This window comes from Protopterus annectens, chromosome 8.part0 (genome assembly GCF_019279795.1).
Source record: "Protopterus annectens isolate FY-2018-M chromosome 8.part0, PAN1.0, whole genome shotgun sequence".
In the NCBI taxonomy this organism is placed as follows: domain Eukaryota; kingdom Metazoa; phylum Chordata; order Ceratodontiformes; family Protopteridae; genus Protopterus; species Protopterus annectens.
The window spans coordinates 1,873,720,912-1,873,734,369 of NC_056741.1; positions in this window are offsets into that span (position 1 = coordinate 1,873,720,912).

The window sequence follows — 13,458 nt, forward strand, 5'->3', positions numbered from 1 at the left end:
GCAGCATTCTAAATGTTCATGTAGCCAAATGGTTAGTGTGAAAGCCAAATGTGTAGTAGTTCCAGGGTTTGGGTACATGGAAGGTTTATTAAGCTTTTATGTTGCAAATAAAATTATGCTAATTTTTTTAAATGTTACTTTGCTGTGCTCAGCTAAGCTCCACTAAACACTGTTAAGCCATGCCAAGTGCTGCTTAAACAAGAGATGTTTTAGCACTGCTTGGCACTGTGCAGCTCTACTTAGCTGGTTTGCATACTGCTAAGCAGTCCAGTTTAAGCTCTGTAGAGCTCTGCTGAGTGTGTTTGCACACTGCTAAGCATTGCTAAGCATTTCCCAGTTTAAGCACTGCTCAGCTGAGCTCAGTGGGTTTGCGTGGTGCCAAGCGATGCAATGCATTTTTAAATATTGCCCAATGGTAGTAAAGGGTGAGAAAATAGGCTTATTTAACTGCAGCTTGCAGGAATACAGCAGAACTAGTTGGAGTTTGAACTTGGCAGAAACTATGGCTGGTGTTGGAGAGGGTGCGTGCTTCCGGGTGCAGCAGTGGGGCATTCTGGAGTCCAGGGTCATGGTTGGACTCCTTGTGAAAGACTATGACATCCAACTGCTGCAGGGCTAGTACCAGGGATTGGGGTAAGAGTCAGAGGCCTGGGACTGGGTGACATGCAATCTCACCAGTGCAACAGGTATCCCTCACACAGGTGAGCAGGTCCATTACCTTTATGACAATCTGAAGCGGCAGAAGGGAGGAATTCTGGACACTTGGGTCCAGAATGCTCAGGTTGGGAATGCCCCAAAAGTTTGTAAGTACTGCTAGCATTGTTTTACCAATACCTAATCTGACTATGACATCCAACTGCTGCAGGGCCAGTACCAGGGATTGGGGTAAGAGTGCAACAGGTATCCCTCACACAGGTGAGCAGGTCCATTACCTTTATGACAATCTGAAGCGGCAGAAGGGAGGAATTCTGGACACTTGGGTCCAGAATGCTCAGGTTGGGAATGCCCAAAAACTTTGTAAGTACTGCTAGCATTGTTTTACCAATACCTAATCTGAATGTGTGATAGACAGTTACACATAATGGTGTGTTTCTCTCCCTACACCTGCAGAGGAGAGAGCTCATAACCTAGAGGCCCATGCAGGGCACCTGGCCAGGTTGTGCTGTGAGTGCGGTGAGTACAGATGTATCTTGCAATCTATAGTCATATAAGCAAGAAAGAATAAATTATTAACTGCCATGAGGTATATACAGTTTTGATTGTACTGCAATGAATGTGGTCATAGACCTGGACTGAAATAAGTGGGTAATGACACATATAGTTCAATAAAGATAAAAATATGAAACCTGATAATGTTAAGGAAATATCCAAACAAATAGCAGCAGGGTCACCATGACAAAAAGCATAAAATAATTTATTGGTAACAGGATAAGTGCTTTCAGAAAACAATTTCCTTCATCAGATCCTACCATTAACTGACATGCATATAACTACATATACTACTTTTAAAATGTCATAAGCCAATCAGCAGAACTCAAATGGCCCATGCAATTTCCTGGTGAATCACAAAACAGCATATGTCATTTCCTGATACATCATAACGCATTCTCAATACAAATAAAAGTATTATATGTGAAAACACATACTAAAATATATACAAAATATAAAAGTATATAAAGGACTTAACCATAACACATAAACATTTTGTAAAACTTCATAAATGTATTTAACATAACCAGATCACAGTCTTCGAGCTTTCAGCACAGGTTTTACAGGAATAAAATCAGAACATGTACAATATTTTTCCCTTACCTCAGTGGTATTGTGAAATGTTATTGTTGATGGTATCTATAACCATAAAGAAAAAGCTAGGATCAGAAGAAAGTGCTACACGTTGAGACAATGCATTGTGCTCTAAACTGTTACATATAACATATTGATGTTGTAAAATTTGTTGTTTAAACATCTGGTTCATTTTGCCTCCATAAAAACTAGTGCAATGGTTGCACTTGGCATTATATGTCATATTTCTAGTAGTATGTGCAGCATATCCCTTTTAAAAAAATCCTCATGTGTACTTGGATGTGAAAATGTTTTTAAAGTATTTATAAAAGGAAATGCTTTGCATCTTTTACAAGGGTATGTGCCTTTCTTTTCTGATGGAAATCTAAAACTGCATGTATTACTTGGTCTGCAACACAATAGATCTTTCAAGTTGCTGTTCCTCTTATAACTGAAATGAGGTACAGAACCAACTATTTTCCCTATCTGTTCATCCACTAAATGTATTTTGCAATTGTTACATATAATGTTACAAATATATCTACGGTCACTATTAAATCTGTGTGGGACCCTGACATAAGAGGGGCTAAAAGCTCCCCCCACTTTTTTGATTGTTGGCATGCCCAACACAGAACTATGGTTTCCCCTTATTCCTGCATAGAACATCTACATCTCCAGTGCTTGCATGTATCTCCTTTTCCTTATAGTCACACTCTATCAAATTATGGACAGTTTTGTGGTTCTGTAACAGAAAATTTTCTTCACTACTGCATAATCAAGAAGTTCTTAGAATTTGGTTCTTGACTACATTTTGAAAAACGTGCAGGGCTGTCCCTAACAAGCAAGGTATTCCTCCAGCTAGATTTGTAAAATAAAGATGTGGTCAGCATCTAATTCTCACTTTACAACTAAAATTTCAATGCATTTCATGTCTACATGTGAAGTAAATCTCAAAAAATATGTGGTAGACTCCATATATGTTATAAAATCATACAACTGTTGTTCACTACCTCCCCACAAAAGGACCATGTCATCAACAAATCTGCAGTAAAATAATACCTGCTCATACCATGGATTATTAGCATTTATAACAAATTCATGCTCCCACTCTACCAAGACCAAATTCAGATAACTGTTGGTGCAAGGTGTTCTAATGGCAACACTCCTGCGCTGATGATATATCACATCATTAAAACAAAAGACATTGTTATGCAGAATAATCATCAGCAAATGACTAATAACATGTCATAACACCCTTCTCTAAAAAAGAATTTCGGACTTTTGCTTGGTAAGATTGATGCACTATGTAAACGCCTGGACATTGTCGATATCAACCAGCGCTCATTTAAAGATTTTATTGAAGCTAAAACTAACTCTGCAAATCTACTTAGTCCTTATGTTACTACTAACGGACAACCTTGTGTTAGTTCTAATGTTAGAACCAGTGATGTCACCACGCTGCCACCAGGGCAAAGGTCACCAGCTTCTTCCGTTCTAGCGGGCAACAACGCAGACACTGCACTGCAGAGTGGATTAAATGGTGCACCTGTTTCTGGTATTAATGGCACAAACAATGCTCCTGTTAGTTTAAACTGTGAGCATAATTCCGCCATGCTTAGAGCGAATTCTCCGAACATAGCAGGAATTATTAAAGACTGTTTTGTTTTTGGCAATAATACATCTGGACTCGTTCGTTCTTGTATGGTGAACGGAAAACAAAATCATGACAATGTTAAAGGTCCTGACATTGTAAGTAATTTAAAAGCTTTGGACAATTCTTTGTTAAAATTAAAAAAGACACAATTAGAAATTGCTTACTTCAAAGAATGTCTTAGTGTAAACATTATACCTAAAGGGTTGCGTAGAACACAATACCCTACAGGGCTGGTTAACCAGTCACCGTTTCTCAAAGAATTGATACAACTATTTGAAAAACAAGGTGTTGACTTGCTTAATTTGATGATTAAGCACTATTCTGTTCTTGTGTCTGAATTGACTGAAACAGTGTTGGACTTGGACAAACAGGTCACGCACCATGCTGAATTTTTTAGATGTAAATTTGACTATTCTAGGTCTATTTCCAGTATTGACAAGTATTTACTCAAACTACAATCCAACAAGTCTAAAAAACTCGAGAGAGACATTAAAGCCTACAAGGAAGGCACTGCTTATCCTGTGCCTTCCCCAGCTCAAGCATGGCATCGACCATCTGTGGCCAACTCTGTTGTTAATTCGACAAATTATGTTTGTAATGCTTGCAACACTTGTTCTTCTGGAGACATTTTGAATAATGACATTGAAATGTGTGAGAGTCAGATTGTCAATAATGATGAATTTAATGGTAACTTTGTGGATGATGAAGTTGAATTTCCCACTCTTAGGAGAAGTGAAAGACTTCAAAATACTGGTAACAACAACCATAATTCCAACCAGAGACACAATTGTAACTTTGTAGTGGCTCCTAGTATGCCCTCTAATTCTGGGTTTAATGGGGCAAGACCGAAAAAACTAAGGAATACACATAAATTCAACACTAGATCTAAAATTTTTCATTAGAGGAGGTAACTGGTTATAGTGAACTATTAAGTCACCCAGTTTCCCCCTCCTTTGACACACTGGAAGCAATTTCGGATTCTGTTTTGGTTGTTGAACCTGAATTGTTGAATGCTGATTTTGAGGTCCTGGACGAGCAAATAAAACCTATTATAATGATCAATGATAAAAATGACTTCAAAGTTTATAATTTTTCCTCCTGTCCATTGTCCAACGACCTTGTTGATTTATTATCTAAGGGGACTACTTACGTTCCCTATACTAAACTTAATGTTACTTCTGTGATTATGGACCTTACAAAATACACTAGGAAGTTGAATTTTCAATACTTAATGGGTAACATCAATAATGTAGGTTCTACCAATGAGTATAGAATACCTAGTACATTTAATCCACCACTCCACCCCATTATACAGACTTTTGAAAATGTGTGTGAGTTAGATTTGAGATTCCTGGCTAAAACAAAAAGAAAGCAATCTAATAACCAGGATGAATTAGATTTGATTAAATTTGTTCACTCACAGAAAATTAGATTGTGTAAACCTGATAAGGGGGGTAGGATGGTCATTTTTGATATCGATTACTATAATCATAGAATTCATTCTTTACTTAAAGGAGATGCTTATGCCATTAGTTCTAGGTCAGACGTCAACTCCGCTTACGGCTTAATTAAATCCTGTATCAATGATTTATTTATTGAGGGATACATTGATGGTGAACTTCTAAATTATTTAACTACTTCATTTCCTGTCTACCCTAGCCTCTTTGGAATTCCAAAGATCCACAAAGATCTGCATGAACCACCTATGAGACCATTGGTAGACGGCAGAGGTTCACCATTATATGTTTGTGCTAAAGTAATAGATGTTTCATTACAGAAAATAGTTACCCAAGAAAAACAAATTTGTAAAGATTCCTGGGCTTTTTTGAGTGAGATCAATAAATTGAAATTTGATAGTGACTTAAATTTTTTAACAGTGGATGTGAAGGACTTGTACACTTGTATACCCCATGACATTGCTATTGAATGGGTTACTCTCATGATGTACAAATATAAATTTCCGAAAAAGGAAATTTACTTAGTGTCTGAATTATTAGATCTCATCCTTTCTTACAATTTCTTTATTTTTGAGTCCCTGTTTTACAAACAGAAAAGAGGAATAGCTATGGGATCACCGTGTGGAGGTAGCTTAACTAACTTAGTAATGGCCTTTTGGGAATCTGATTTGGTCTTTAAATCTGACTTATACAAGCAATCAGTTATTTTTTATACTCGATTTCTTGATGACATCTTTTTGTTGATTAGAGGCGACGACCAAATTGCATCTAATATTGTTGGCTTTCTCAACGAATCTACTGATTTCCTTGAGTTCACATATACATATGACCATCTTGCTATTCCTTATTTGGACATCATGTTATCTAAAAATTTGGACCTAAAATGTTATGTTTCTAGAATTTATCGTAAGAAAACTTATTCTAATTCGTTCCTCCACTTTTCAAGTTGTCACCCATTTCATCAAAAGAAAGCTGTTATAAAAGGACAACTGGTCAGAGCGGCCCGGATTGTAACTCTCAATAATGAGTTTGACAATGAATGTCTGTTTTTAAAATCAGCTTTTTTGAAGAGAGATTACCCGGTCGAGCTCATTGACGAAATTATAGCCGAGATCAAATTTAAAAGGGAAACCAACTACTTTAGGCCTTTATTGGCTATACACAGTTCGTGTCCTATAAATTTACCAGACAACTTGGAGAGTGAATGTATGGATCATTTTTCTCTGGAACAAAACTGTGTTAGTTTGGAGGTCACCGAACCAGGTGACCCGTTTGACCAGGGTTCTAACCTGTGTACTAATCTTGAAAGTCCATCTAATACCCCAAACTCAGTTATAAACAGAGTTGTGTCATTTACTACCACATATACCAAATTGAGTTCTGAATGTATTAACATTTTGAATAAGAACTGGAACTTGTTGAAAAACAATATATCCTTATTAAATAAACTAGGTCATAAACCTAATGTCACATTTAAACGTGGTCTGAATTTAAAGGACTCTTTGAGATTTCAGCCTGATTCGCTGAGAAAGTCAACAGGGATGTTTAAATGTGAGTCATGTAGCATGTGCAAACATGTATTGGTCAGTAGTACATTTACTTTGGATAAAGTACTATACAAAATAAATGACAAATTTAATTGTAATTCTAAGGGTATAATTTACCTGGCTAAATGTGCACTATGTGCCGCCTTTTATGTCAGCAAAACTGAGCGTAGGCTCAGAGACAGGATGTATGAACACATCTATGCTGTTACCCATCAAAAGACGGATAACGCATTAGCCAAACATATTATGTGTTTCCCTGATCATTATTTTAAATTCTTGATCATTGATGGATTAAAAATTAATCCTAGAGGCGGACCTTATTCATTAAAGTTGCTTGAACTAGAATTAAAATGGCAAATTAAATTGAATGCGGGTAATTACCCAGGTCTCAATGAAGCTTCATCAATAGGAGTGTTATTGAAATTGAGGAGCTTGGTGAGATAACTTAAAGTGAAATAAAATTAAATCATTTTTATAAATGTTTTCACTTACACTACATAATTAAAAAATATCTTGAATAAACCTAACCAATATTAAAAACTTCTCTAATTAGTTGGCTTAGTGAGGTTAATTTATGTGTATGAGAAATATACCTGGATTTTTATGTATTTCATGTATATATATATATATATATATATATATACATATACATTCATGAATTTATGAATCCTTCCGGGTTATTATTTGTCTTGTTTTATTTTTTATGTATATACATGTATTTGAGAACAAGTTTGATTGTTTATTTATTAATCATACATCATATATTTTCACTTAGTTTATTATTTTCAAGTTTTTTATACTTACAAATTAGTGGTATTTAGTATCTATTTTTTTGTAATTTAAAAAAAAACAGATAGGTGCTTGTACATATATATATTTTTATACGGGTTTCATTAAGCCTTAAATAAATGGGCTGAAGTTGTTGGTATATTTACTGTAGTAATTAGTTCCAGGTTATGGTGCATCAATTTTAGTAGTATATAATTTTAGTAGTATATACATTTTCAGGTACATATATTTATTTATATACCTTTAAGAAGATGTTGTTGGAGTACTTTTAGATAAACACTTATTTTAATTAATTAATTGAATGATTGCTTTATGTTAGTGCCTTTTTTGTATAAAAGGAAAGAGTTGCATTAATGTTCTTTATTCTGAGGAAGGCTGTTGTATTGTGAGCCGAAAAGCGCTTAAATAAATCTCGTTTGAACTACCTTGTGTTCCTGTGCTGACTGTCGTGGATTTACTTCTCTGTTGTAGACTCCATATATGTTATAAAATCATACAACTGTTGTTCACTACCTCCCCACAAAAGGACCATGTCATCAACAAATCTGCAGTAAAATAATACCTGCTCATACCATGGATTATTAGCATTTATAACAAATTCATGCTCCCACTCTACCAAGACCAAATTCGGATAACTGTTGGTGCAAGGTGTTCTAATGGCAACACTCCTGCGCTGAAGATATATCACATCATTAAAGCAAAAGACATTGTTATGCAGAATAATCATCAGCAAATGACTAATAACATGTCATAACACCCTTCTCTAAAAAAGAGAACCTCTCATTATAACAACAAAGTCCAAACCAATGTCATTAGGAATAATGGTAAATAAGCTCACAATGTCCAATGTTACCAAAGATGTAGGAGGTATCAACAGTAAAGGTGCTCTCAAACACATACAGTCATTCAAGAAAATGTGCTGTGTCTGAATACAGTAGAAGTAGAATCAACCAAAGGACTCAACTGTCATTCGACCCAAATAGACAAGGGTTCAGTGACCCAACCATCACTAGCTACAATGGCTCTTAGGAGAGGGTTTGTGGAATTTTTATGAATCTTAGGTAGACCTGTGATACTAGGTAACTTTGGATGTATCACATGAAAATATTCATAAAGCTCAGCAGAAATGATATTGGACATAAAAAGATCATACGAGTCTTTGTTCACATCACTTAAGAGCTTATTCAGCTGCTGCAGTGCTGTGTTTTGCTGTTATACTATATTTTCATTTTCATACTGAGGAACACATAGAGCTGGATTATCGACCTAACTTCAAGTCCATGTCTGAAAGGTGTAAAGGGCTTACCAGCTTTACTGCTAATCCACTGCTTTCTCTGCATTTGGATTCTACTCAAGCAGGTAACACTGTTAATGTACCTCTAATATAGTTATTTTATAATGGATTGCATGAGCTTGAGAAGAACTTATATAATTGGAAGCATTTACAGTGACAATGCATGCATTTTGAAGCATGCCTGCACTTTAGAATTATACCTAGAGGGCAATGTGTTCTCTGTATGCCCACCTACAGAGATAAACATCCAGATTCATTGGCCAAATGGCAAAAGATTAAATTAGACTGCAGTTGCAAGTATAAGGAACTCTTAATTGAGTTCTTTCTGTAACATGAAAAGGAACTTGTTAATAAGATTGCACAAAATTAAATCTTCGGCTAAGCACCACGGCTTAACTAGGAAATGTGTCAGCAAGACCAACAGTTGCATTGAAAAACACTTTTAATGTAAAGAAAAACAAAGAACGATGAGTGCTTTCATCTGAAATAGCCTTTTTCAGATCGTAAACATACATCTAACTAAAAACAATTTAAAAGAAAAAGCATCCAATCCTAATCAAGTTTCAAAAGGTGTAACCAATAAAAATATATTTCCTACTTAAAAGATTGATTAGTAATGATTAAACAAGCTTACATGGCCAGCAACAAAATGTATCCAATCATAGGCTATTCTAAGAACAATATCCAATAGCTTGTGTAGGGCGTAAATAAAACAAAAATGATAATGTATTCATCAAGTGTAATATAACGCAAATCAAGTCTTCAAAGGAAGACCTGTCATTGATATTCCTGATAGATAGATTACCAATTGTAAATTATTACCAAATATGAAAGACTTATCGCTTTGTTTCTTGAACAAATAGCTAACAGCAGACTCCCTACGTGCAGATAGCATTTTTAGAATCTAAAAGCAGTTAGAAACAGGCCATATAAATAGTACTAAAATAGCATAAAAATTAAAGACCTTAAGATAGGTCATAAACATTTTTGTTCTAATAACATTGCAGCCAAGGGCAACAGCAAACAGCATCCTAGAAAACAAAAAACAATTGCCTTGTGCAAAAGAGCGCACGGCTAATACAAAAAGTATATTAAATTATTCACTTTTTGGATGCGATTAAAAGGAAATGTAGTGATTCTCGCTGACCAAGTTAGAACTCCAATCAGAGTATTTCTGGTTACAAACTATCTAAAAAAGACTGTTTTATTATATCCACATGTAGTAAATGAACTTCCAATAAAATACTACATTTAAAAAACAACTAATAGGTTGTTTTGAAACAGGGCTAAAAAGATCAGCAGCAAATAATTGCTAAGTTGATTCTAGTAGTGAGATGAACCTTCAAAAAACATTTATCATTGGTCTCCTCAACTATAAGACAAGCCTTAATGGGAGAAATGTCATTGGTCTCCAGACTTTGAGGGAAACCTATCACAATCAATATCAAAAGAAAAATGGCCAGTTACTGGTTTCCATCAAAATAATGTTACGAAAATATTCCTAGGTATGAATCAACTATTAAAATGCTGAGCATAAATGCACACCTCTACTTGATCCAGTGGGATGAGCACTATACAAATTAAAATCCTATAATTCATATATGGATAAGGTTAGAGAAACTACGGCAAGCTTTTATTTTCTTGCATTAACTAAACTGATGAAACAAGCATTTGAAGGGCATTTTGTTGTTCGCCTCCTCAAGTGGAGAACCCCATATCACAATCCATGCATAAGGGAAGAGGGCCAATCTGTGGCTTCTATCGATGTAATTCTATGAAAATAGAAACAATGCATAGAGCGCATGCTGGCTGTATAGAAACAAATGTTAGCCTTGCCAACAATTAATAAGATTAAAGGATGTATATAAATAACAAATGCCTAATTACTTTTTGCTTTCAAAGTGAAAAGTTAGTCCTGATAAGAGGGTTTATCATTCAATCTCATTAATAGGGTAAGAAACCAAATGCAGTCTATATCAAAAAACTATCTACAGAAAAGTTTCTACTACATAAGAAATATATAAAGATGTTAAGCAATAGATATTTCTTTCAACTGGCAAAAAATATAAATACATAAATATAGAGTGTTAGCAGAAAGCAAAAATTTGTACGATACACTAACATCCAATAGGCCATAATGTAAATTGAGAGATGGACATCTATGTTTTCTAAAGTAAGTAATAAAAAAATTAGCAAAACACTTGCCTAAAATTGAACTCCTTGCAAGAAATCAACTCAGAAACCAAACAGTAACATATGAATCAGTAGCAGAGGTATTACAAAAAAGAGTATTACAAATAAATTTTCCTATGATCTCATGGCAATACTTTTGCCTGTACTTGAATTCCTCATAAGAGATCAATTCAGGGACTATTTAATACTAAATACCAAACATAACCATGAACGGCATTAGGTCATACATGAGACACAACTTTACAGTAGGGATAAACCAAACCGTAACACAGCTGCTCCTGGTGCAATAAATTTAGAGATAACCAAAGCATACATAAAATAAGCTAAACAATACAGAAACTGGTAGCAACACAGGCACATAAGCAAAGTCTCTCATCACTGACCTATGCCCAGCCTCCTTGCTTTTAATATGGGTTTCAATGGAACCACATTATTAATACCTGGGGGTCAATGAGCTCTAAAATTCACAATCCATTCAACTTCCCTGGTTTAAGTCCAGTTTACTATATCACCTTTCCTTGATGCCTGACGTAAGCATTCTATTGCTTGGAATTTAAAATTATGGTTAGGAAGAGTAGCAATATGCACTGATAATGCATTATTAGGATCACCACTTTTGTATCTCGCAGATGTCGTAAAATACTATCTTTAAAATGCTGGCTGGTTATGCCAACATAGAAGGCTTCGCAGATGGAGCAAGTGGCTAAATAAATTAGATTCTGTGTGTTACAGTTAGCAAACACATTAAAAGTATATAACTTATTAGATACTGGATGGATAAAAGTATTGATTCCATCAATAGAAGTGCAAGCTTTACATCGATTGCATCTAAAGGTACCTTTCCTATTCGAGGGTACTTGCTGGACAAAACCATCTTTCTGGCATAAGAGACATTTGATATTTTTTCTGTTTTTAAAACAGAATCTAGGATGATCCCCTACAATACTTTTGATCTTATCATCAGCTGTTAAAACCAGCCAGTATTTCCTGATTGTCTCACAAACACATTTATTGTCATTGCTGAATGTCATTAGGCACTTCAAATGCAAATTGTCAATCCTGGTGCTAGGGGGTGGAAAAGAGTCTGCTGGTCGATTGAAGTATGGTAGACCTTGATTTGTTCTGATGGTGTTAATATTAGTAGTCAATCTGAGGTCCATGTCTTTATATCCTCTTGATTTCAATTTATGGTGCAACTCAGTGAACTCTCTTAGGAAGTCATCATTGTTGGTACATAGTTGAGAAATTCTGGTGGCTTGATTTTCCAGAATGTTGTTGAAGATGTGTTTGGGATGCATACTCTGTCTATGCAAACAATGATTTTGCCATGTGCATTTTCTATGGAGACTACTTTGCATTCCATCAATAGGATCTAACAGGATCTTCACATCCAGGAAATCAATCATTTGATCAGAGTCATTGACTTTGGACTTCAGGAAACCAGTGGTGCTATTGAGGTAATCCGTGAATAAAGTCAGTTGTTCATTATCACCTTTCCACAAAATAAAAATGTCATCAACAAATCGACCGTAATAGAACAAATGTTGGTACCAAGGATTTGATTCACATAGTACTTGCTCTTTTTCCCATTGGGCTAGTACTAAGTTTGAGTAGCTATTCGCACATGGGGTGCCCATGGTGACTCCCTATGTTTGTAGGTAGAGATCCTGTCCATATACAAAGACATTATTTTTAAGTACCAGTTCAAAAAGATGGCAGAGAGGATCTTTGGTTATACCTAAGGAATTCAAAAAATTACTGATGGCTTGAATGCCAAACTCATAAGGGATAACCATAAACAGGTTATTAATGTCCATCGTAACCAAGAGTATATCTTGTATGTCTCTCAAATTTGTGGCTGCTCATTTAAAATCGACAAGAAAACTGCCATTGTCCTTGAGTACAATTTTAGCTTCTGGTAAAACTTGTTTAAGTTTCATTTTCAATGAATATTGACAGAGGTTTAGTGATCCACCCCCTTCCAGCGACAATAGGATGTAGAGGTGGATCAAGAGGGTCTTTAGGTATCTTTGGAAGCCCAAGTATGATGAGTATAGTAGGGTGAGAGACCACAAACAAATCATATAGATCATCATCTAGGCACCTTTCCATAAGCAATTCATAAAGGTCATTGTTGAAATTGTTCATCGTTTTCTCTAAGTCCCTTGAATTTAGCCTTTTATAGGTAGTTACATCGCCTAGCATCAGTTTCATCTTGTTGACATACCAGTCAGAGTCCATCACTACAATACAACCTCCTTTATCAGCTTGTTTAATAACTAAGTCTTGTCTTGTTCTCAATTCATTAAGGGTAGCCCATTCAGTTTGAGTTATGTTGTAAAACCCTCCTTTACAGGGTCTCTGTTCCCTTGACTTGGCCAACTCTAATTCACATAGACGTAGACACATTTCAACTGCTGGATGGTTCACAGGTGTGAACTGACTTGGTTTCTTATATTTCAGACCAAGATATTTATTTTTGGTCCTGAAAATAGATTTGGGAGTCACATTTTTACAGAATAGTCTAAGATCTGTTACAAATTCATTGAGGTTGGAATTTAAGGCAGGTGTAAAACTCAGACCTCTTGAGAGCACGGATATGTATTCAAGAGGTAAAGTTACTCTAGAAAGATGAAAGACTAAATTTAAATCAGCTTCTTGCATTTCCTTTCTAGGCTCTGTGCTCTGGGATTCTGATGGAACTGTTGCTTCACAAAACCTGTTAAAGGCAGGTTAAAGGCC